This window comes from Chenopodium quinoa, unplaced genomic scaffold (assembly GCF_001683475.1).
Source record: "Chenopodium quinoa cultivar QQ74 unplaced genomic scaffold, ASM168347v1, whole genome shotgun sequence".
NCBI classification, from domain to species: Eukaryota; Viridiplantae; Streptophyta; class Magnoliopsida; order Caryophyllales; family Amaranthaceae; genus Chenopodium; species Chenopodium quinoa.
The window spans coordinates 1,728,498-1,752,135 of NW_018742914.1; the positions used below are offsets into that span (position 1 = coordinate 1,728,498).

General features: G+C 36.1%; 1 pseudogene; it reads left to right on the forward strand.

Moving 5' to 3' along the window:
- Positions 1-3,476: 3,476 nt before the first annotated feature.
- LOC110727844 lies at positions 3,477-7,960 on the forward strand (annotated as a pseudogene).
- The last annotated feature ends 15,678 nt before the right edge of the window (positions 7,961-23,638 follow it).

Genomic DNA, 23,638 nt, shown 5'->3' on the forward strand with positions numbered 1-23,638 from the left:
CATTTTTTCTAATTCAGCTGCCAATTTTTTCTTCCTATCTTCAGGTTGATTCAAAATCTCCATAAAATATGAATGTAATACTTTATCAATATCATGTTGACACTCAAATTCAAATTTATCTGATGGCATATCTTGTGAAGAAGCATCATCTATATTAAGCAATTTCCAAAAAGGGTGAATATCAGAAAGTTGAATGCTCCTACCTTCACGTTCCATTGTCATCATCTCATGCGCGCATGGAAGACCATGTGTCTTTCTCAAGTAACACCCACAAATAGTATCATCCACACCAACAGATTCCATCCGTTTATACTCATTATCAAGTAAGCGTAAAGCTTTATGAGTAATTTTGCCTCTTAAAAACATAAAGAGTCGTAAGACAGTGACATGGGGATCTCTGTTTTGCGACCTTTGAAAAGTTGCCTTGATTTCGTGTGTTTGTGACTCTAAAAAGGTTAATTTTTAAATTACCACCCTAAAATGTAACCATTTTCGAACTAACCACTCGTTTAATTTTTTATTTTAAATTACCACCTCTTAAATTAAATAAATGTTCAGATTACCATCCATTTCAAAATCCCGTAGATTTTATGTCTATAGGCCCCACCTAACACTTATTTTGACCCTTTTGACTGATTTTTCCCCTAATTTTTCTCTTTAAAAACGATCTGTAAACTTTAATTCACATTTCCTTCACCAAATTCTATCAAATTTCAAATAGAAAGATGTGAATTGAAGTTAGGAGAGTGTTTTTAAAGAGAAAATTTGGGGAAAAAATCAGTCAAAGGGATCAAAATAAGCGTTAGGTCGGGCTCACAGACGGAAAATCCACCGGATTTTTGAAATAGGTGGTAATGTGAGCATTTATTTAATTTAAGGGGTGGTAATTTAAAATAAAAAATTAAACGGGTGGTTAGTTCGAAAATGGTTACATATTTAGGTGGTAATTTAAAAAATTTCCCTCTAAAAATGAGTGAATTTTAAGCCATATGGTATCCAAACTCCTAGTCGAGGTCTTCAACCAACATTTTAATGATGCATGCCCACGCCCTATATAGTAAGAGAAAAATGATTAAAAAAATATTAATCTACTAGTTTCATGTATTTTCATAAAAAAAAAAAAAAGCAAATATAGATTTCTTATAAAATTAATTAAGTACCTGTTACTTGTTTTGTTTCCAAAATGTAGAACATTCATCGTATATGATCGAACAAATCTGTTTTTATATGGATAATCCATGATTTATTCACATATTTGAGGATAGCAGGCATTTTAGCAAAAGCGGTAGTCATTTCTTTGAACCTTTTCTCATACATAGCAATAGTGTTAGCTTCTACTACTCTTTGCCACCTTTTCACATAAGCATTCACAATAAGTCGATTTTTTGTCAACTTGCACACATAATTCTCCACATTTTTCTGAATATGCCTTGTACATAAAAGATGGGAAGAATTGGGAAATACAATGGCAATAGCATTCATAAGAGCCAATTCCCTATCAGTTACAATTGCACCTGGTAATTTATCTGGATCAAATAATTATTTCACACAACTAAGAGCCCATTCATAACTCCCTCTTTGTTCATCTTTTAACCAAGCAAATCCAATAACAAAATTTTTACTAGTGGGAACCATGCCAACTATTTCTAAAAAAGGCATTTTATATTTATTTGTTTTGTAGGTGCAATCAACTATCAAAACGTAGTGAAATAAACGCAGCATACTAATTACATTAGGATGTGCAAAAAATATATCCCTTACCACATCTGTGCCTACTTCTTCCCGATGCCACTGAATGTAGCCATTATCAACAATTAGTTTCATAAGTTGTTGCATCACAGATCGACCTCCCAGTGACTCTGTTTTAAACTTTTGACTGGCATTGTATATGTGCTTCACTGTAATCATGCAACTTGAGTCACAACAGATAATCATGCAACTTGTGTTAAAAGAGTACTCATCATAGTTGTTATTCGTCCATAATCTTGATATTTTGGTAATGCATATGAAACAGACAACATGACTTTGTTCAACATGTGCGAAATAAAGTATTATATATTGTTAAATTTATACGAAATTCAGTCAACGATTTTGATTATCATTCACAATAATTGCTGCTTTATTTAGATTATCATTCACCATAATCTACTCTCACAAACCAATCGTACAACTGAAGTCAAACTTGTAACACAAATTTGTTATTAGGTGATCCAAGAGCTTTCTTAATTGGTCTACATAAACATGTGAAAGTTTAATTTGTACAGTTGTGTAATTGAAAACAGAGTTAGTGTAAACGAAATAGAGCAATTGTTACACTCGTATAGAATAAAGTGTACTCGAAAAAAAAATTATTAAAAATCGATAAACTTACATTAATTCCAAGATCTTCCAGATCAAATTCATCATCCATTGTAATCCCAATGAGTAATTATAAATTGATTTTGGTACTCTTGTGACAAAGAAGGAGAAAAGATAACTTTTTTTTTTTGAAGGGGAGGAGAAAAAGATAACTTTAATATTTCTATTAGGGTTAAAAAAATAAGGGAAAAAGGGTGAGGAGAAAAGATAACTTTTATATTTCTATTAGGGTTAAAAAATAAGGAAAAAAGGGTTGCGTCAAGTAAACCTAGGTTGCGTTTAGCACCCCCCAAAATAAGTTATGGTTTGGGGAAATGGGATAGGATTGGGTTGGTTTATGAAATGGAAATATGGATTTAAGCACTCCAAAGATTAAATACTCAACCCGACCAATAATGGCGGTGAAAGGTTGTTCATCATCGGGTTTGGTTTTGGGGAGACATTTTTAGATGTCTACAATACTGGAACCAAATCACTCATAACAGAACCGTTAATTCGAAATAGCCTAAAGGGTGAATCGGATTAAAAAAAAAAAAAAAAAAAAATCAAACCAAACCCCAAACGCAATGCAACATGCATCTTACAGATGTGTTGGGGTTGTTAGCATTAAATTATAAAAAGACTAAAAAACACTAAACAAACTTTGTTTGATTTAGCTCTTACTATAAATAATCTACTTATAGTAGATGAAATTTCATCAATTACATACTACTAAAAGCGAATCCGTAGGAACACTTGGCAAAATATTATTAAAAAAATTCCCGCCAAAATTACTTTCTAAATAAAATCGTTATTATATAAAAATAAAGATTGCATTTAGGTTATGACCTCTTTTTTTTTATTTTTTTTTTATAAAATTTAAAATAAACTTCCTAAAATATCAACTTGCACATTATAACTATAAATATTTTCTCTCACATGTTTTAATTGTTTTTATATATTTCATGCACTTTAATACCTGATGAATCGATTCATTAATTTTTATATAATTATATTATTATCATAATTATTCAACAACCGTGCATTTGCACGGAGTTTAACCTAGTTAACTAAACAAGCAAAATAAACGGTCTTATTTTTTTTCTTACCTAGCCACTCTTATAGCTTAAGGCATAGCCATGGGAATCAAGGTTCATGGAGTCCCCGTAGGTGCCACCCTTCGTGTTTTGGTGATTCTTGAAGAATTGGAGATCGATTAGAATTGGTTCTAGTTGACATGAGATCTGGTGCTATTAAACAACCTTTTCTTTCTCTTAGTGTAAGCAACTAAGCATCTTATCATATTACCTCCGTTTTTCTAAGTTAGACTTACTATCCGTTTTTTTTATAACTTTTTTTTTTAATCATATACTATTACACTTGTGGAATCAATTGTATTTAACAAATCTCTAGGCCCTGTTCTTTGAGCTGTTGTGGTTTGCTCTGCTGTGCTAAAATCTATTTTGCTATGTTAAGTCATGTTCTATTGACTTATGCTAGCTCTGCTCTATTGAGCCATGTTCTGCTAAGTATTAATAATCTGCTCGGTTTTGTTCTGCTCTGCTCAAAAGCTCAAAAGATCAAGATCTTATTTTCTATCTTCTTTTTATAGAATAAAAGTACTTTTATGCATAATCCTCATTTTCATCTCCCTTTAGTTTTTTGTAGCAATAACATTTGAATAAAGAGGTAAAAAAAAAAAAAAGAACGTGTGTTTTGTTTCATCTATTAAATACAAGACAGTAAGGCACTACACATAAATAAGTACCTTCGTTTCTTATTATTTGCAACAAATTAAAGAAGTAGCTTGCTTTTCCACATTAATTTTTGAGCTACAACACTTTTTAGCAACAAAGTGTTCCAATGGTAAGCTACAACATTTTTTAGTTTGTAAAAAATAAATTTTACAAAATTATTAAATAATTATACACATGTTACAATATGAGTGGAGTTTATTTGTCTATTTTTCAACCAAGCATGTAGCTTGTTTGAGCTACAATTGCTAGCATGTTGCTCAATTTATTGTTCTCCAATGGTAAGCATGTAGCTAGGAATTTTATTAATATTGCAAGCAAGTCCTTACAATTAAACTATTGGAGATGCTCTCACTCTTACAAGGTATAAGAAACAAAGTTAGTATTTTTATTTAAGTTATTTTCCATAATTGTTTTATATATCAAAATTCAAAACTGTAATTACTAATCAAAATGTTTCAGTATGATTTAATGCAAAGAATGATATACGTTATACTCCATTTTTCCGAAAATAGTTCGAACCCTTTATTGAGCATAAAGTTTAAGTTGATAATAATTTGTTGAGACGTTATTAAGTATCGTTAAAATGAATTAGAAGAAAGTGGTGCCTTGTTTTTTTTGTTAAAGAAGTAGATGTAATAAAATAAATCAAGTTTTATTATTTTTTATTTAGCAGTTGAATGTGATGGAGAGTGATACTTTAATTTTTTGATAATGGAAAGAGAGATTTTTTTTTTCCTCATAAAAAAATAATAATAGCAGAGTTGACCTTTTCCAATAGAAAGCTTTCAAACTAGTAGTTTGGATGAATAGAATAACTATTCGAACTATTTAGGACAAAGATTGATCGGAGTATTTATTTCTTATTCAAAATTGTTTTTATATTTGGGAAATTTGTTAAAACATAATCTCAAATTTCATGTATTTGCTTTAAATAATCTCAAATTTAGATTATTTTTAAATAATTTCAACTTTGGGGTGTATTCACTCAAAACAGACCCATATGACCGGTAACTTGTTAAACAAGTAAATTTTATTTTTTAATGTTAATTGACACGTGTCATCGTGTTTATGGTAAAAAATATGTTAAAGAAATTAAAAAAAGGTTAAAAAAAAAGAACAAAAACAAAACTCCCAACCCCAAGCCCCCCAACCCACGACAACAACGCAACCACCGTCGTCGGCCTGCCACTGACCTAGCTCAAGTCTCTAGCCTCAGCCTACCGCGGCCAGACCCCCTCCCCCACGCGGCCACCAATACTCAGCACCGCCCTTTGCCTCCATCCCAACCACCAAATCTCCTAGTCAAACCACCTCCTCTCTCTCTTTCCCCCTCTCTACACCGAAAGGTAAAAAATGGAGAGGGAGAGATAAAGAAAAAGGGCGGTGGTTAATTGACAGGATCGGAGGGCATATTTTCGTGGTTGAGGAAAGTGAGAGAGGATGGTTTCAAGGCCGATCAAGGTGCGATGATTTCGAGGCTGGGCAAGGGGAAGGTGGTGGTTTCTGGCCGGCAAAGAGGAGGCATAAGGTTTTTGGGCTAGGCAGCAAGGGGAGGGAAAAGTGTCGATCGCTGGCTGGGAGGGAATTTGGGTGGTGACGTGGTGTGGCTGCTTAAGGAGAGGGGGGAGGGTTTTGGGGCAGGGGATAGGGAAAATATGGTGGCCGAAGGTGTTGGGGAAGGGGAGGAAGAGGGTATTTGTGATGGTCATGGGAGAGTGTGGTGGCGGCAGTGGTGGAGAAAGGGTGGCATTAGTGGCTGTGTTTTTATTTTTTAATTGAAACTTATTTTTATGTAAAAAAAAAAATAATTAACAAATCACATTATGTCCCAATAACGTGTTATAATAGCTTAATAACCGGTTAGGGCCCAAAGAAAGCGAATACACCACAAAGTTGGGATTATTTAAAAATAATCCAAGGTTGGGATTATTTAAAGCGAATACGTGAAAGTTGGGATTATTTTTAACCAATTTTCCTTTATATTTTTGCCTTAACTTAGAAATATCATTAAAGCTTGACTCACTTGGTAAATGTGTTACTAGTTACCATAGATTCTTACATTTTATAATATGAATATTAATATATATTGTAAAGTGAAGGTATTTGGAGATGGAGATCCCTTTAATTTAATGGATCCCACTTATCTAGAGTCTAATCATAGTCTTTCTCAGAGAGACATCGTAGATTTCATTACTTTCCATATATCATTCGTAAATGTGAAAATTGACCTTCATCAATGATTTCATGCATCAAATTCGATACTTTGTTTAAATTGAAGGAAATAGAGGGAAAGCAAGAGAAGGAAAATGGAGAGATGTATTATTTTCTTTCATTTGGATAACAAATGAGAAATGGTGGAAATTGGAGGGGAGAAAAATGGAGGAACTAAGTTGTAAGAAATTGATCTCTCCAACAATAATGGAGAAATTTAGAAAGGAAACTCATTATTCTTCCATCCCCTCCCTCCCCTCCTTCCCCGTCTTTTCCTTCCTCTTTCTCTATCCAAACACACCATGAGGCTCTTTTTTTTTTGCCTTTGCAAAGGAGATTATAGCTTTTTTTTTTTTTTGAATAGCAAGGAGATTATAGCTTACATCGATCTTTTAAATTCTTTTTTTTGTCGTGTTATTTCAGCCATTTGGTCAAGTTCCAGCATTTGAAGATGGAGATCTCAAGCTATTTGGTAAGATATGATGCACCTTAAATTACATATCATCAACATGTAATATTTTGATTGCAACTTTGCAAGTGGTCTAGTACTCTAGTGGTTGAAGAGTTTAATCTCAAGCTGTTTGAAATACATATATCTATTTTTTTAGTTATTATTTTCAGGCGAATTGAATGACTTATTATTTTAAAAATTTTATACTCCATATTTATCACGGAGTAATATAATGCATCCAGTTAGAGAAATTTATGAATCCGCCACTAGCCTGATTGAACAACTTTCAATAACATGAATTATGAGCATTGTGATATTGTGAACTTGTGATTAATTAGGTTATGTCATTTAAAATTTTGATTAAATCTTCACTAATATTAAACAGAATCAAGAGCAATTACAAAATACATAGCACACGCCTACGAAGGCAAAGGAACTTCTCTTATAAATAAAGACAAAAACCAAATGGCAAACATAGCCGTTTGGATGGAAGTTGAGGCTCAGTGATTCCATCCTATAGCCACTAAACTCATTCATGAGCTTTTTTTTACCGATTTTTTTGGCAAGGAAACCGACAACACGATTGTTGAGGAGAATGAAGCTAAGTTGGCTAAGGTCCTTGACGTGTATGAGGCACGGCTAGCAATGTCCAAGTACCTAGCTGGTGAATGTTTCACATTGGCTGATCTTCATCATATGCCTGCCCTTCAATACTTAATGCGTACAAAAGTGAAGCAATTGATCGATGAACGCCCTCATGTTAGTACTTGGTGTAAGGATGTCTTGACTAGGCCTGCTTGGGAAAAGGTTTGGGCTTTGCAAGAAAAGAGGTTGAAGGGGTTGAACTAAGGTTTTAAAATTATTATAAGTTGGTATTTTAATAGTTGTGTATATGTGATTGTGACTTGAAAAATTTATACGTATGAATTAATAGTTTTTAATGCAAAGTTATTAAAATGATAAACGGTAGCTTATTGTATGTTCAGCGAAAGGTACGTATAAATTAATAATGAGAACTTGGCAAACTTATTAAAAAAAAATTAATAAACGGAGGAAGTATGAATGAAGAAAAAAAAAGTATTGTGCAATCCGTAATCATCCATTTATCATTCTCTTTCCCCTTTCTTAATTAAAGTGTTAGATTAATTAGAAATGATGCATGCAATTGCTTATGATTTGTGATTTATAGAAATGTGCCCTAAGGTATGAAATATTAAGAGAGGTAAATCTTAGCACAATCATCTAATAAACCACGACAATAGACCTAGCCATGAAAGCAATTTGTACTTTTGTAGTTAGTTGACTTGAAGTAGATTACATGAAGTCTTCATGATGAAGACAACTATTGAGGCCATGTATGAAAATGAAAGGGGGAAGGTGAAGGAGGGGAGGTGGTTGGTGGTTGTATTATTTATATTCCAAATTAGAAAATGTAATTTATGAAATGTTTTATTTTGTTATTAGATAATAATAAAAATATAAATATTCAAAATATCATCATTGTATTATAATTTGTCTATTTTAATAAAATATAATATAATCTAATATATATAAAGGGGAGTTTTTTTTTTTTTTTTTTTTTTCCGAGTTTTTAGAGAGTCACGTAGGATTTAATTTTTTTTCAGCGCGCCATGCAGGATAATAAATCTTAGTGGTAGCCAATTAAATACGAGATTATTAATTTTTTTTAGACTTAAATAATTTAATGACACGTAAGCAAAATTGGCGAATGAGATTTTTCATTTTAAATTAATTAAATATAAAATATTTTCTATTGATATCAGGAATTGTATCTAAATATATAACAAATTTTAGCACATAAATACATATATGAAAAAATTATTTTAAGAAAAATCAAACAAACCGTGCATCGCACGGGCTTCATCTAGTAGTATCTATAGTTGACTATATTTACTGACAAACATGAGAAACTTAAATACTTAGTAACAAAGTACCACATCGGTACAAACAAATTATTTTTATTTTATTTTTATTTTATTTATAAGGAAGTATAGAGCTATAGACCAATTTTCATAACGGTAAAGAATATTCTGCCTTTAAATACTTAGTAACGAAGTACCACAGAGCTGTACATAGTAGTTGTGCTACCATGTTAACTAGATTAGTACTCGTGCGATGCACGATTTAATTAGAATTAAAAAAAATCAATAAGAGAGTGTAAATAATTAACCACAAAATGAGGGTTTTTAATTTGAAAAGAGAAAAATCATTAATATGTTTTTGATTAATTGATGTTCACAGTTTTATTTATTTTTAAGTATTATTTTTTCCAATCTTGAATTTCAAAAGAAAATAATAGGAAAAAAATGATGATGTCATAAGAAAATTGGAGGGAAATTTTTTAATGATAAAATAACACGTGTACACAAATGATGTAAGGGGTTTTTTTTCTTTAGTTATAGTTATAGATTTTCATAACGGTGAAGAATTATATTCATATTTCACCTTTAGGCAATTTCGTCGAACTAAATCCCAGGCACGTAGTACTATCAAGTCGGTTTGACAGTTCAGTTTCGGGTTGATTTGAAATTTGGTCGATTTGAAATCGGTTCAAGTGTCTTACGGGTCTGTTTCAGTTTGGTTTAATTAATAACCGATTCGATTCGGTTTCGATTTATTCTTGAACGGTTTTAATTCGGTTCGGGTTGTAAACGGTTCGGGCAGTAAACGGTTCGGTGCAGACGGGTTTCGGTTTGTTAACGGTTCGATGTAAACAGTTTTATACCGGTTCAAACAGTTTTGTGTTGAAAACAGTTTCGAGTTAGAAATGGTTCGGTTCTTTTTCGATTCAGTTTTATTTTAGTTTGGTTTATAACTGGTTCGGTTTGTTAACGACTTCGGCTCTTATACGGTTTAACGTTATTCGGATCAGTTCCATTTTGCATTTACTAAATTGTGGTTTTTTATTTCAAAAATTCGGGTTTTATCGGGTCATTTGGATTTAGGCAGTTAAACGATTTTGGTTTGAAATTTGATAGTACTTGCTAACCTTTTGCTAGTTAACAAGTTTTATATCAAGCCGAGACTTCATCACTTCATATTTAGGCATTATATTATATACAAAATCTCATTGATTTTATAAATACGTATCATGTTATTTTCATGTTTAGTCATACCGATCTTACTAGTTTATTACGAGGTAAATTATAAAAGTTTAGTGTATTAATGAATTATTATTGTTTTATTATTAGGTTATTAGCTGCTTCTTATTTAGTCACCTAATTTTTTTTTTAAAACAATTTAATAATCTAATTGATATGTCATAATCATGATTTGATGAGTTGTTGTGACACGGAAATTACAGTTTGATTTATAGACGGTTCGATTTGTAAGTGGTTTGGTTTCTAAATGGTTCGGTGCAAACGAGATGCAGTTTGTTAATGGTTCAGTGTAAACGGTTTTTACCTTAATTCAAACTGTTTCGGTTGGAAACGGTTTAGGGTTAGAAATGGTTCAATTCTTTTCCAGTTCGGTTTGATTCCAGTTCGGTTTAGAACCGGTTTGGTTTGTTAACGGGTTCGGTTCTTATACACTTTGACATTATTCGGATTAGTTCGGTTTCGGGTTTACTTAAATATTGTTCGTGTCAGTTTTTGGCTTTAAAAAAATTGGTTTTTAATTGGTTCGGTTCTCATTTGGGTCGGTTGGTTTCGGGCAGTTAAACGGTTTCGATTTGAAATTTGACAGCACTACGTACATTACATCATTACAAACGTAATTAAGTTCAAGATCTCATCAATTATTGTTAATTTAAAATCATAAATTCAAAGTAAACAAACTCATTTAATTGGAAAAGACAGTTAAAGTTATTTTAATGGGACTAATTCAGCTCACATTATAAATATTCTACTTAGTATAGATGAGATTTCATCAAATTAAGTCAACAACCACTTTTATAGCCAACTTCATTCATCTCTTAGAGTATTCTCGTACATTAAAGTTTAAGGCATAAACATGGGAAACAAGGTTCATGGAATCCCTCACGGTGCATGATGAAATCTGCAATCTAACAGATTTCTCTTAAGAATTTCAGCAGAAAAACTCAGAGGATTTAGAGAGAAGAGTTAGAGAGAGAAAGAGTTTTGAGAATGTAGAATTTTATTCATGATTGAATAATGATATTACATCCCCAAATCTCTATTTATACAGAAATATTTTAATACAAAATATTGTTACAATGCATAACAGAATTCTGTTATAACAAAATTCTGTTAGAGAAGAATGTTGAGCTGGCAACTATAACTAACTCTGAGGAGAAGCTTGTAGGAGAATCTGGAATCATGTATAAGCTTCCAAAATGGCTGTAATAACTTGTGAGGAAAGAGCCCGTGCCACTTCCATGATTGCTTCATGCTGTATTGCAGTGTTACGAGCAAGATACTCTGAGGTGGCAATACTGGAAGCATGCTTATCACTAATAGTGCAACCCTCAAGCTAGGGGTAGCTGAGGTATCAGTCATACCAAGCTTGGACAACAGAAACTTGAACTGCGGTCCAGAAATGGCCTTAGTGAATACATCAGCTAGTTGCTGATGAGTAGGCAAGTAGTGTAGCTCTAAAAGACCATCTAGGACTTTATCTCTTGTAAAATGCACATCAATTTCTATGTGCTTGGTGCGTTCATGATGCATAGGGTTCTTTGCTATGAGTATAGCAGACGGGTTATCACAATATAGAGTGACTGGCTTGAGCTTTTGTACTCCAAGTTCTTCAAGCAACCTAACCAGCCAAGCTACTTCTGAGGCAGCAGATGAAAGGGCTCTATATTCAACCTCTGAAAAGACTTAGAAATCGTTCCTTGTTTCTTGGATTTCCAAGATATTGTAGATCCTCCAAATAGCATAATGTATCCAGTAACTGAGCGTCTAGAATTTGGACAACTGGCCCAATCAGAATCTCGTAGAGGAATAATTGGTCGTTGGACAATTACCCTAAAACCAAACAATATTTCTACCTAAACCAACCTAAGACAAGTCTAGGGTAAGCAAAGGATCGTATCCACAAGGAATAGGTAAAGAACACCAAGAATATGAAACGGTTGTAAGCGAATTCGGTCACAAATTGGGTTTTGATTGGTTAACTAGTATATAAAGGAACGCTAGGGGAACCAGGATTCAACACCAACCAAAACCAAGGAATCAATAACAAGGATAAATCATGAGCACACATGGAAGATAGAATAGGAACTTAACATTGTCTTCTTTCAAAGTCACAACATAAATACTCCTTAGATTAAGCGAGCATTAACATGACAAGGATTAAATCTCAAAGATAGGAAGTGGATTTCTAGCTCAAGTTTGTCTCTCGATCGTTCCGAACTAGTATGAGGCACAAATAATTGGGATTTCTCACCTAATTACCACACTAAAGCATCTTACTCAATGAAACCGAGCACCCACAATCATGAAAGTAGCATAATCCAATTGCACAAGAAAGGACTCACCCCAAAACTCCATCTTTCGATGTGAGAAGAGGGATGGACACATGATCATGAAGTGGCCATCAAAATACACATGCAATAATCAATTCAAATACAAACAATCATCAATCCAAGGTAGAACATGAAAAATTCCAAGTTAATCAACCATATTTTGGTTGGGTTTTCACCCAACCCCTAACTAAGAGACTACTCACTAAGCATGGTGAAAATTACTCTATCAATTAAATCTAAGGTTTTCATGAATTCAAATAAGTTAGGAGAGAGATAGAATAAGAATGGATTAAACATGCAAGAACAAATAAACAAGATTAAGGGAGAAATTATCAATTAAAAACAATTAAAAACTGAAAATTAAGAGTAAGCGATAGAGGAAAGAGATTACTTAATAAACTTTAAGGTTAAGAAATTGTTGAAATTGATGGAACAAACTTCCAATAATTCTTACAAATGATTGAGTTTTTGAGAAACTAAACTAAGGGAGAGGAAAACTATGAACTAATTAAGAGAATAATTCTAGAAGAGTTAAGGAGGCAGAAGGTCCCAAAAACTGAAGTCGAGCATCCTATTTATATGCCCCAAAATTACATTGTAAAATTTGTCAAAATCGGGCTTCAGAACATGAGGAGCGCCCGCTCCTCTATATGGAGCGCCTGTTCCTGGCTTCTTTGCGTGCCCGCTCCTAGTGGTACAGGAGATGGCAGAATGCTGGGAGGTAGGGAGGAGCGCCTGCTCCTTCTGGGGTGCACGCCCGCTCCTTCTGGAGTGCGCGCTTGCTCCTGCTTGGAGCAGGGGAGACATAATGTAGTGCTGGGTTTAGGAGCTGCTGCTCCGTGCTAGGTGCACGCCCGCTCCTTCCTGGTGCAAGCTCCCTCAAAAAAGTCTTCAAGCTTGAGCCACTTAGCCAAATTCTCATTGCACCTACAAACACGAGCAAACATATAAAAAGAAACGGGGAAGCCAAAAGATGCAAATTACCATAAATGGAGTTAGGGAAAGGGATTATACTAGGGGATAGAGTACAAAATCGTGTTTAAAATGCCATGATAAGTGGACAAATAAAACACTTATCAAATTCCTCCAAGCTAGCCAATTGCTTGTCCCTAAGCAATTCACTTGGCGCAAAACAAACCAATAGATTAGTCCGTTCAAAGAAAAGCACATGTAAAGATAAAATAATCCTTAAGCAATAAAACTCGAGCATAAGGTATATGCCTAAGATCAACCACGGTCATGACTAGCCAAGGCCTAGCTAACCTTCCCGAATGTACTCAACTTTTGTCCATTTAACTTATCTTACCGCGTCCCCAACACAAAGTTCAAATTCCCCCTAATGGTAGTGTCTCATAACTCCTCGAAGGAGCCAGAAGAAACATAGACAAAAGAAGGTTTTAGAACACTCGACATCTCAATGATAAGTACCCTCTCCATATGCTTGTGAACCAACTCCCTCCATCGACAATGGCTTCAACTACTCTACTAATATTACAAAACTCAAGGATTACAACACAAGGTTAAGGCATAGAGAAAACTAGAAGTGCATTGTAATTAAAGCCAAGCTAAGATGTATATACTAAAAGCAAACCCACATGGGTTTTAAAATTTTGACCCAAATTACAAACCATGAATAAACTTGACACAAAACCGCACCCCCAAGCTTATTTAATTGCTAGGGTGGTGGCTATTAATCACTTCTTTTCTTTCTTTTCTTTTTATTTTCATCATTTTTTTTTAAACTTGGATATTTACATCATAAACTACTAATTACAACAAATTAAAGATTGAACTAAGAAAACAAGATTGGTATGCCTTAACCTTTTTTTGTGAATAAACAATACATAACAACTTTAATCAATCACTAAGAGTAGTTTAGGCCGCAATCTTGGGAGTTGGGACTCAAGTTCTCGATCTAGGTACTAAATCAAAGAGGATCCTTGCCACTCATTCAAAATGTAGTAGGCTTGAAAAATTTTAAAACCTCACTTTTGGAAACAATTTGGGATCAAATACTACCTTTCGGGGTTCAAATTCCTTTGATATGGGCGACAACTTCTTACCACAATCCTAGACCTTAAGTCTCGTACATTCGGTAAGGTTATTCTCACACTAGCCTAAACTAGCCAATTTTATATTCAACCAAGGGCATCTAAACCTTGCTCGAAATTTTATTACCAAAAGAAAGCAAATATCCATCACATGCAATCCAATATCATTATTGAGGACTAGTCTAAAAGTAAAAGGTTTTTTATTTTTTATTTTTTATTTTTTTCTAGAGAAATATAAACAAGAGTAGGAGGAAAGGAGTTACCATTGACCTTGATGTAGTATCTTTCATGTGTACAAGATGATAAAAGAATAATGATTAGTAGCAAAGCAAATAAAGATAGAATATCACGAGTGGATCATGTAGATGAGAATCAAATAACATTCTACAATTCATTGATAAACTAGTACTTGCAAAACTAAGGCAATTATATCACATGCATTGAATTCATTTTACCATTAAAGATACGAATCGAATCATCAAGTCAAATGACTACAAGCAAAGACAATATATACAATGTCTAACCTAATTAAAGAAACCATTTTTTTAATTAAGAGGGGGGGGGGGGAAGAGGCACTAGCTAAAGAATTTGGATTAAGGGAAGAAGAACAAGCTAAAGAAGATTGGAAAGGAGAGGAGAAAAAGAGGAGAGGAGAAGCTAACTAAAGAATTTGGATTTAGGGCTTTGGATATTTTGGGTTTTGGATTTTTGAGTTTTGGATTTTTGGGAAGGAGAAGAAGCTCATCAACAAATATCATCACTAATGGGGAAGCACATAAACCAAACCAAGCTCATTAAAATGCGGACATTCAACTAATAATTAACCAACCAAGATAGGCGGAGCATAATCATATTAAGCACAAAACTAGCAACATCAAATCCCAAGTCAACACAAGGCCTAAATACTCCCCCAAGCTAGACATTTAGTTACCGCTTCACTGAAATAAGATAGGCAATGAACTAACCTCCCCAAGCTCGGGATTGGCACCGTCCTCGGTGTCCCAAGAAGTGAAAGGGGCATTGAAACGGTAACTAGAATGTCTAGATCATCTATGGCGCCCCGGCGAATAGTGATAATTGTAGTTGAAATCTACATCACTAGAACCGGGCGGGTCGTCTACATAAGGAGGTAGATCGTATTTGGGGCAAGAGCGGTAGTGACCATAATCCGGCATACCTTGCTCACCCCAACCACCATCATAGCCGGGTGGGAACCCGTAATGCCCTCTTATGGGGGGATCAAGCACCTCCGAAGATGAGCTAGCACCACCAACCTCGGGGACGTAGTAATAGCTAGGGTCGTCCTTATAATCACATCCCCCGGGTTGTGTGTATTCATAAGGAGGATAGGAGCGAAGCTCATCAATCGAATAGCGCGGGCCTTGCTAATAAGGGTAGGTGGGTTGACCATTGTGCCAATCTGGAACCGGCCCTTGTTGAACGGGTTGGTTGGGATAGCTGAGGTAAGGGGGAAAGTCTCCCCTCTCAACTTGATGTTGGTAGCTTCTCTCCGCTACAAAACTTTGATATTCATTTTGCTCAAGGAGTCTTTGGTTGGTTAGATTCAATTGGTTGAAAGCATATTCTACATCAAAGAGGGAAGATGAGGAGGAAGAACCATCTACCCTAGATCGGGGGATGGAGGATGTACTCGCACGATGGGGTATAGGTACATCCTCATCATTACCGGCCATACCACGTGGAGGCTGCTCACGTGGCACTTGCCACGTGGTCCCCACCGAGCTATTAACCGCCGAATTTGGGAGAGTGCAATAATGCTTCCCATTGACTTTCCAACTATAGAGAATATTACGGCCCGGAATTTCAGTAAGGAACTTCATATCATTAAGTGTCTTAATGTCAAGCAAAGTGTGGCCATGAATCGGGGTCATTTGGTCTAGCATAGACCCAAACCCTCGTTTCCTCGCTATAATTGAAATCATCCCCCCACATCTAATCTCACCACTCATCTCTCCACTCTCCCTTATTTCCTCGCATCTTCTAATGAACATGTATCCCATGTTCACATACCCTTCCACATTTCCTTCGAATCTTGAAGCTAGGAAGAGGCATTTGATCTCCTCTTTAGTTAGCTTCCCTAAGTCTTGTTTAGAGAAACAAGCATAGCTCATGATTCTCATGAAGATTTGAAGGACGGGGTGGATGATGTGGCTAGCATGGCTAGGCCGGGTTGTGAAATTGGGATACCCCTCAATGGTATTCCACCAAACTTGCTCCTAATAGCTTGAGAAGTAAGTACGAATGGGGTCATAGACTTGGTTAAAGACGGGCCATTTAAAAATTTTGTTCAATCTCGTTAAGGTTAGGGTCTTCTCGGTATTGAACATTTGAAATTTAATCTCACACTCTAATGGCTCCCCCTCTAGGTTTATGTGCTTCATAGAGACCGTTGATAGGAATTCAAGAGTTAGGGACTTGTAAGTCTCCTCCCTATTGTTTAAGAAGTTTAGCCAACCGAAGTTTTTGGCTACCCTTCTAATTCCATCATCGACCCCTGGAAGTCGCATTGAATCTTTATGATAAAATCGGGCTGGGATGATTTTTCTTCTTGAGAGTTCATTGAAAGCCTTTTTGTACTTTTCCTTGAGTTTAAGTGGTTGAATTGGGTTAGGATTTTCTTGTTGTGAAGGGGAAGAGGATGTTTGAAGTTCACTAGTCTTTCTTATCTTAATCCCTCCGATGAATTTCTTCAATTTTGGTATAGAAAAGGCTATTTAGGAATATCATATCACTCAACAACAAACAACTTCACACCACCCTTAACTTCAAACCCCCTTAAAATCCAAGTGTACATGTTTCACAATACAACCAAAATATATTCCAACACACAATTTTTCAAGAACAGTGCACTTCACAATTTCACAAAAATCAAAATAAAAAATTCACAAAGTTTAAGAAATTTTCAATTATAAATTCAACTATTCTAAAAATCATTCACAAAATTTTTCTAACAATTATCCATAGACAACAGTACTTGCTTAAATTCACCTAATCATGCAACTAGTCACACAAATTAAATGAAATTAGCAAGAATTAAGAAATTTTAAAGAAGGAAGTTGAGTAGAGTAATGGATTATACCAAATAGAGTATGGAAATACTCTAAAATCCTCCAAGAACACTCAAATTTTGCTCCTCCTTCTTCAAGATTAAACCTTTTGCTCTTATTCTTCAATGGAGAAATTAAGGTTTTCAAAATTTTGACCAATTTTGTGTATTTTTGTGATAGAAAGAGAATTGGAAGGGGAGTGAGAATTTGTGAATTTTGAGTGAAAAAAGTGAAGAATTGATGAATAATTTGAAAAGAGAAGGTAGAGAATATGGTGTTTTAGAGTGAGAAAGAGGTGGGTAAGGATGAGAGAGAATATGAATGAGATGAAATGAGAGGTGAGAAGTGAAAGAGGGTAGAAAGAGATAAGGGGGAAATCCCCTTATTTTTACCTGGATTGACGAGGAGCGGGCGTGCAGGGCTTTAAGAGCGCCCGCTCCTCTCTTTGAAATCCACTTTTGATCTCTCTTCGTAAGTAGGAGCGGGCGTGCAAGGGTGTCGGAGCACCCGCTCCTTCCAATTGTGTCGCTTACTGATCCTCTTTTAACAATAGGAGCGGGCGTGCTGTAGTTTTGGAGCACCCGCTCCTAGCAGCCTATCCAGATCCTGATTCATTTTGAAAATATTTTTATTTTTATTTTTTTTGCTGATGAGTGGAGCGGGGGTGCGGGGGGTGTAAGAGCGCCCGTACCTAAGCTGACTGAAGTTCCTACCTCAATTGAAGGACTTAGGAGCGGGCGTGCAGTTGATTTGGAGTGCCCGCTCCTAAGTTGAGATGAAGTTCCTGATTGTGTAGAAGGTTTTAGGAGCGGGCGTGCAGGGTGCTAGGAGCGCCCGCTCCTAAACTTGCTAAAGTTCCTGCTTTCCTTGAAACACAATGGAGCGGACGCGCTAGCTTCAAGGAGCGCCCGCTCCTTTACTGGATGGCCGAATTTGCCTCCTTTTCATCTCCCTTAGCAAACCACCTACAACAAAAGAAAATCACCAAACAAACACTCAAATTTGTTAAAGTGTTAGTTCGAGCTTTCTCATCATCATATTTTTTTTCTTTTTAAAAGTAATAAGCAAAAATACTCTGGTTGCCTCCCGGAAGCGCTTCTTTAACGTCACTAGATTGACGAATCTCCGATTAAATCAATCGGAGTCATTGAATTCTTTCACTTTAATGAAGTGAACCACACCTTTCTTGTCACCCTCATAATATACCTTGAGGCGTTGACCATTCACCTTAAAAGTTCCGGTGCTCTTACTCCAAACTTTGATTGAGCCATAGGGAAATACCTTAGTCACTTGAAAAGGGCCACTCCACCATGATTTTAGCTTTTTGGGAAAAAGCTTTAACCTTGAGTTGTAGAGAATGACCTTATCACCTTCCTTGAAGTCCCTCTTGATGATGTATTTGTCATGGAACTCCTTTGACCTTGCCTTGTAAGAGCTTGCACTGTTGTATGCATGCATTCTCAATTCCTCTAATTCATGCAAGTCTAGCATTCTATTCTCTCCAGCACTTTTAAGGTCAAAATTCAAGGCTTTGATTGCCCATTAAGCCTTGGGCTCCAATTCTACGGGCAAATGGCAAGACTTCCCATAAACCAACTTGTAAGGAGTGGTTCCAATGGGAGTCTTAAAAGCCGTACGGTATGCCCATAAGGCATCATCAAGCTTTGCTGCCCAATCCTTCTTGCTTCTAGCCACGGTCTTCTCAAGAATGAGCTTAATTTCTCTATTTGATACCTCCGTTTGGCCTCTTGTTTGAGGATGGTAGGACAAACCAACCTTATGGTGAACTCCATACTTACCAATAAAGCCTTGAATGTTCGATGAGCAAAATGAGACCCTCCATCACTTATCACAGCCCGTGGAACACCAAACCTTGGGAATATTATTTTTCTAAACATCTTCATCACCACCTTTGAATCATTCTTTGGTGACGCAAGAGCTTCCACCCATTTGGACACATAGTCCACTGCAACTAGAATGTGGAGATTACCTTAAGATGAAGGAAAGGGACCCATGAAATCGATCCCCCAAACATCAAACACCTCCAATTCTAAGATCGGGTTTTGAGGCATCTCATTCCTCTTTGAAATGTTCCCGGTTTTTTGGCATTTGTCACAAGTCTTCACAAAGACCCATGCATCCTTGAAGAGACTAGGCCAAAATAACAAACATTGCAACACTTTTGCCGCCGTTTTGTTTGCTCCCATATGACCACCACATTGTGATGAGTGGCACATATGAAGCACATCTTGAATTTCATCATCGGGAACACATATTCTCAAAAGATCATCCACCCCTATCTTGTACAAAATAGGATCATCCCATATGTACATCTTGGACTCATGCTTCAACTTTCTTCTTTGTTGAGGGGTGAATTCTGGCGGAATCGCCTCACAAGACAAATAGTTCACAATATCAGCATACCAAGGAAATGACTTTGCTTGGATAGCATACAAAACATCATCTTTTAGCTCATCATTAATCGGAAGTTGATCAACATCTTCATCTTGAATCTCAAACCTTGACAAATGATCTGCTACCAAATTTTCCGCCCCCTTCTCTTCTTTCACCTTTATATTAAAATCTTGCAAAGCAAGCACCCATCTCATCAACCTAGGCTTTGAATGTTTCTTGGACATGAGATACTTGATTTCCGAATGGTCGGTGTAGACAAAGGTCCTTGAACCCAAAAGGTAAGAACGGAACTTGTCAAAAAAATAGATTACCGCAAGAAGCTCCTTTTCGGCTGTGGTGTAGTTCTTTTGCGCATAATTCAATGTTTTTCTTGCATAGTGGATCACGTGCACCCTCTTTTCTTTCTTTTGCCCCAACACGGCACCAACTGACGTGTCACTCGCATCACACATTAATTCAAAGGGGAGACTCCAATTCGGAGCTTGCACTATTGGTGTCGAGATCAATGCATTCTTCAACCTACAAAATGCAACTAAACAAGCATCATCAAATACAAAATCACACTCCTTTTGAAGGAGTAAGAGGTTTTGCTATCTTAGAGAAATCCTTGATGAAAAGCCGATAAAAACCGGCATGTCCCAATAAAGATCTCACCCCTTTCACATTTTTAGGGGGTGGGAGGTTCTCTATTACATCCACCTTAGCCCTATCAACCTCAATCCCTTCATGAGAGATTTTATGGCCAAGAACAATGCCTTCTTTAACCATACAATGACATTTCTCCTAATTGAGGACAAGGTTGACCTCTTCACACTTTTTCAAACATTGTGTGAGATTAATTAAACAATCATCAAAAGAACTTTCCCCTACCGAGAAGTCATCCATAAAAACCTCCATTTCTTTCTCAATCATATCCGCAAAAATTGCCATCATACATCTTTAAAAAGTAGTGGGGGCATTGCATGAACCAAATGGCATCCTACGGTAAGCATAGGTGCCATATGGACAAGTGAATGTTGTTTTCTCTTGATCATTCGGGTGAATTGGGATTTGAAAGAACCCGGAATAACCATCAAGATAACTAAAATACTTGTGAGCCGCTAGCCTTTCCAACATTTGATCAATAAAAGGCAATGGGAAGTGGTTTTCTTGGTGGATGTGTTTAGCCTGCGATAGTATATACACATCCTCCAACCGGTAATAGTTCTAGTAGGGATGAGTTCACTTTTTTCATTTTTAATAATCGTCATCCCCCCCTTCTTAGGGACTACTTGCACCGGTGCCACCCATCTACTATTTGAAATAGGATAAATGATACCGGCGGCAAGTAGTTTAAGAACTTCTTTCTTGACCACTTCAAGCATTAGAGGATTAAGCTTTCTTTATCTTTCAATTGATGGCTTAGCATCATCCTCCAATAAAATTCGATGCATGCAAAGCGTTGGGCTTATACCTTTCAAATCATCCATTTTATATCCCAAAACTTTGTGATGCATCCTCAATAAATTCAACAATTTTGAGGTTTCAACCTCATCCAATGAAGCATTAACAATAACCGAAAAAGTAGAAGATGGACCAAGAAACTCATACCTCAAGTTGGATGGTAGAGGTTTTAGCTCTACACTTGGACATTCCTTACCATTGTCGTTCATGAGCTCTTTCTTCACTTCTTCTTCTCCAATCACAAGATTTACTTCTTCCTTGTCCATGGGGGTGGAGTCAAGATTCTCCCCAATTGGCTCCATCTCCATGTCTTCATTGCAAGACCTATCTTTGCTTTCAAGTTCACACTCAAGAGAATAATTAGTGTTATGCAAATGCAATTGTATGGATTCATTAATAACATTCTCAACAATATCAATACTCATATAATCATCCATGTTGGAAGGACATTTCATAACTTTGTTCAATTTAAAATCCACTTTCTCTTTTCCAACAAGCAAAGACAATTTACCATTTTTCACATCAATAATAGCCCCTGCCGTGGCTAAGAAAGGCCTACCTAGAATTATGGGGACATTCAAATCCTCATCCATATCAAGTACAATAAAGTCCACCGGAATGTAAAGTTTGCCCACCCTAAGGGGGACATCCTATAATTTTCCCACAGGCATCTTAACCGAATGATCGGCAAGTTGAAGAGAAATGTTAGTGGGCTTTAACTCTCCTAGGCCAAGTCTTTTTTCCATAGAGAGGGGCATCAAGGTTATGCTAGCACCAAGATCACACAAAGCACGATCAATTACCATTTCACCAATAGCACATGGAATAGAAAAACTACCGGTATCTTTAAGCTTACTGGGCAACTTATTTTGAATAATTGCACTACAATTTTTCGGCATATTAATCGTTTCCACAGAGTCAACTTCTCTTTTATTACTCAAAATGTCTTTAAGAAATTTAGTATAAGTTGGAATTTGTTTTATAGCATCGGTGAATGGTATGTTAACATAAAGCTTTCTCAAGACTTATAAAAATTTAGCAAATTGTTCATCAAGTCTAGACCCGGCAAACCTTCCCGGAAAAGGAAGTTTTGCCACATGAAGCGGGATTTCACTCTTATTTTTTCTTTTTCAACTTCTTTTACTTTGTTTTTCTCTTCTTCTTTCTCTTTTTCTTTTTCCACTTTCAACTCTCCATGGGAATCACTCATTTGTATCACATTTTCTTTTAACTTCACACATTCTAAGTCATGTTGCATTCCTTTCCCTTGTACCTCCCCCAAGATTTTCCCACTTCTAATTACAATGGCATTAGCTTTCTCTCTAGGATCTAAACCTTGGCTAGGCAATGAGGTACTAGACTTTCCTTTAAGGGCACTATCTATTTGGGCCATTTGATTTTCCAACATTTTATTGTGGGTTCGCTTTTGCTTTAAGCTTTCCTCTAAGTCATTTGTCTTTTCAGTTTGGGTGTTGATGAATTGCTCCATCATACTTTCTAAATTAGACTTAGGAGGAGGAGGGGCTTGAATTTGAAGTGGTGGTTTAGGAATAGGGGCTAGATTTGGTCTTATACCTCCATTGAAACCGGGTGGGTTGTGAGTGGAAGAGTATTGGCCTTTTTCTTGGTACCTATTGTCATTACTATGATTATGTTGATTATTAGACACATAGTTACCACCACCACTAGCTTGACCATGACCTTAACCACTACCTTGCCCATAGGTTTGGCCACTTCTCCAACCAAAATTGGGTGATGTTTCCATCCCTCATTATAGGTGTTGGAGTAGGGGTCAAACCTAGGATTAGCATGCACATTATTAACTTGTTCCACAGAAGGGGAAGGGGAACATTGCTCATTCAACAAGGGACACTCCGAAGATATATGGTCTTCACCACCACATACTTCACAAGACACCAATTGCATAGACATATTATTATTTGAAGAGTTAGATGCATGTGAGTTTTGGAGAGGGGAAATGGGAGGGGGAGAAGATTGCATTTGATCAAATTTAGAGGACAAGATATCTAATTTTGAGCTAAGCATATTGATAACACTAACCTCATACCTTCCTCCCTTTTTAGTGGAGTTCCTCTCATCATGACTCCAATCGGTGTAGTTTTGCACCACCTCTTCGATGATTTTGAGTGCTTCCAATGGTGGCTTGTTCATGAGTGGACCACCCGATGCTCCATCCAATAGTATGCAATCCGCCCTCAAGAGACCCCTATAAAACCCATGTAATAAGAGCCAATCTTACATGCCATGATGTGGGCATTGTTTTTGGTAGCTCTTGTATCTCTCCCAAGCATCATAGAGAGACTCATCGGGTTCTTGTTGGAAATTTGATATTTTGGATCTCAACTCCGCCGTTCTTCCAAGAGGTATGAACCTCCCAAGAAATTCCAAAGTTACCTCATTCCAATTTGTCAATGAGTTCGGATTCAACCTAT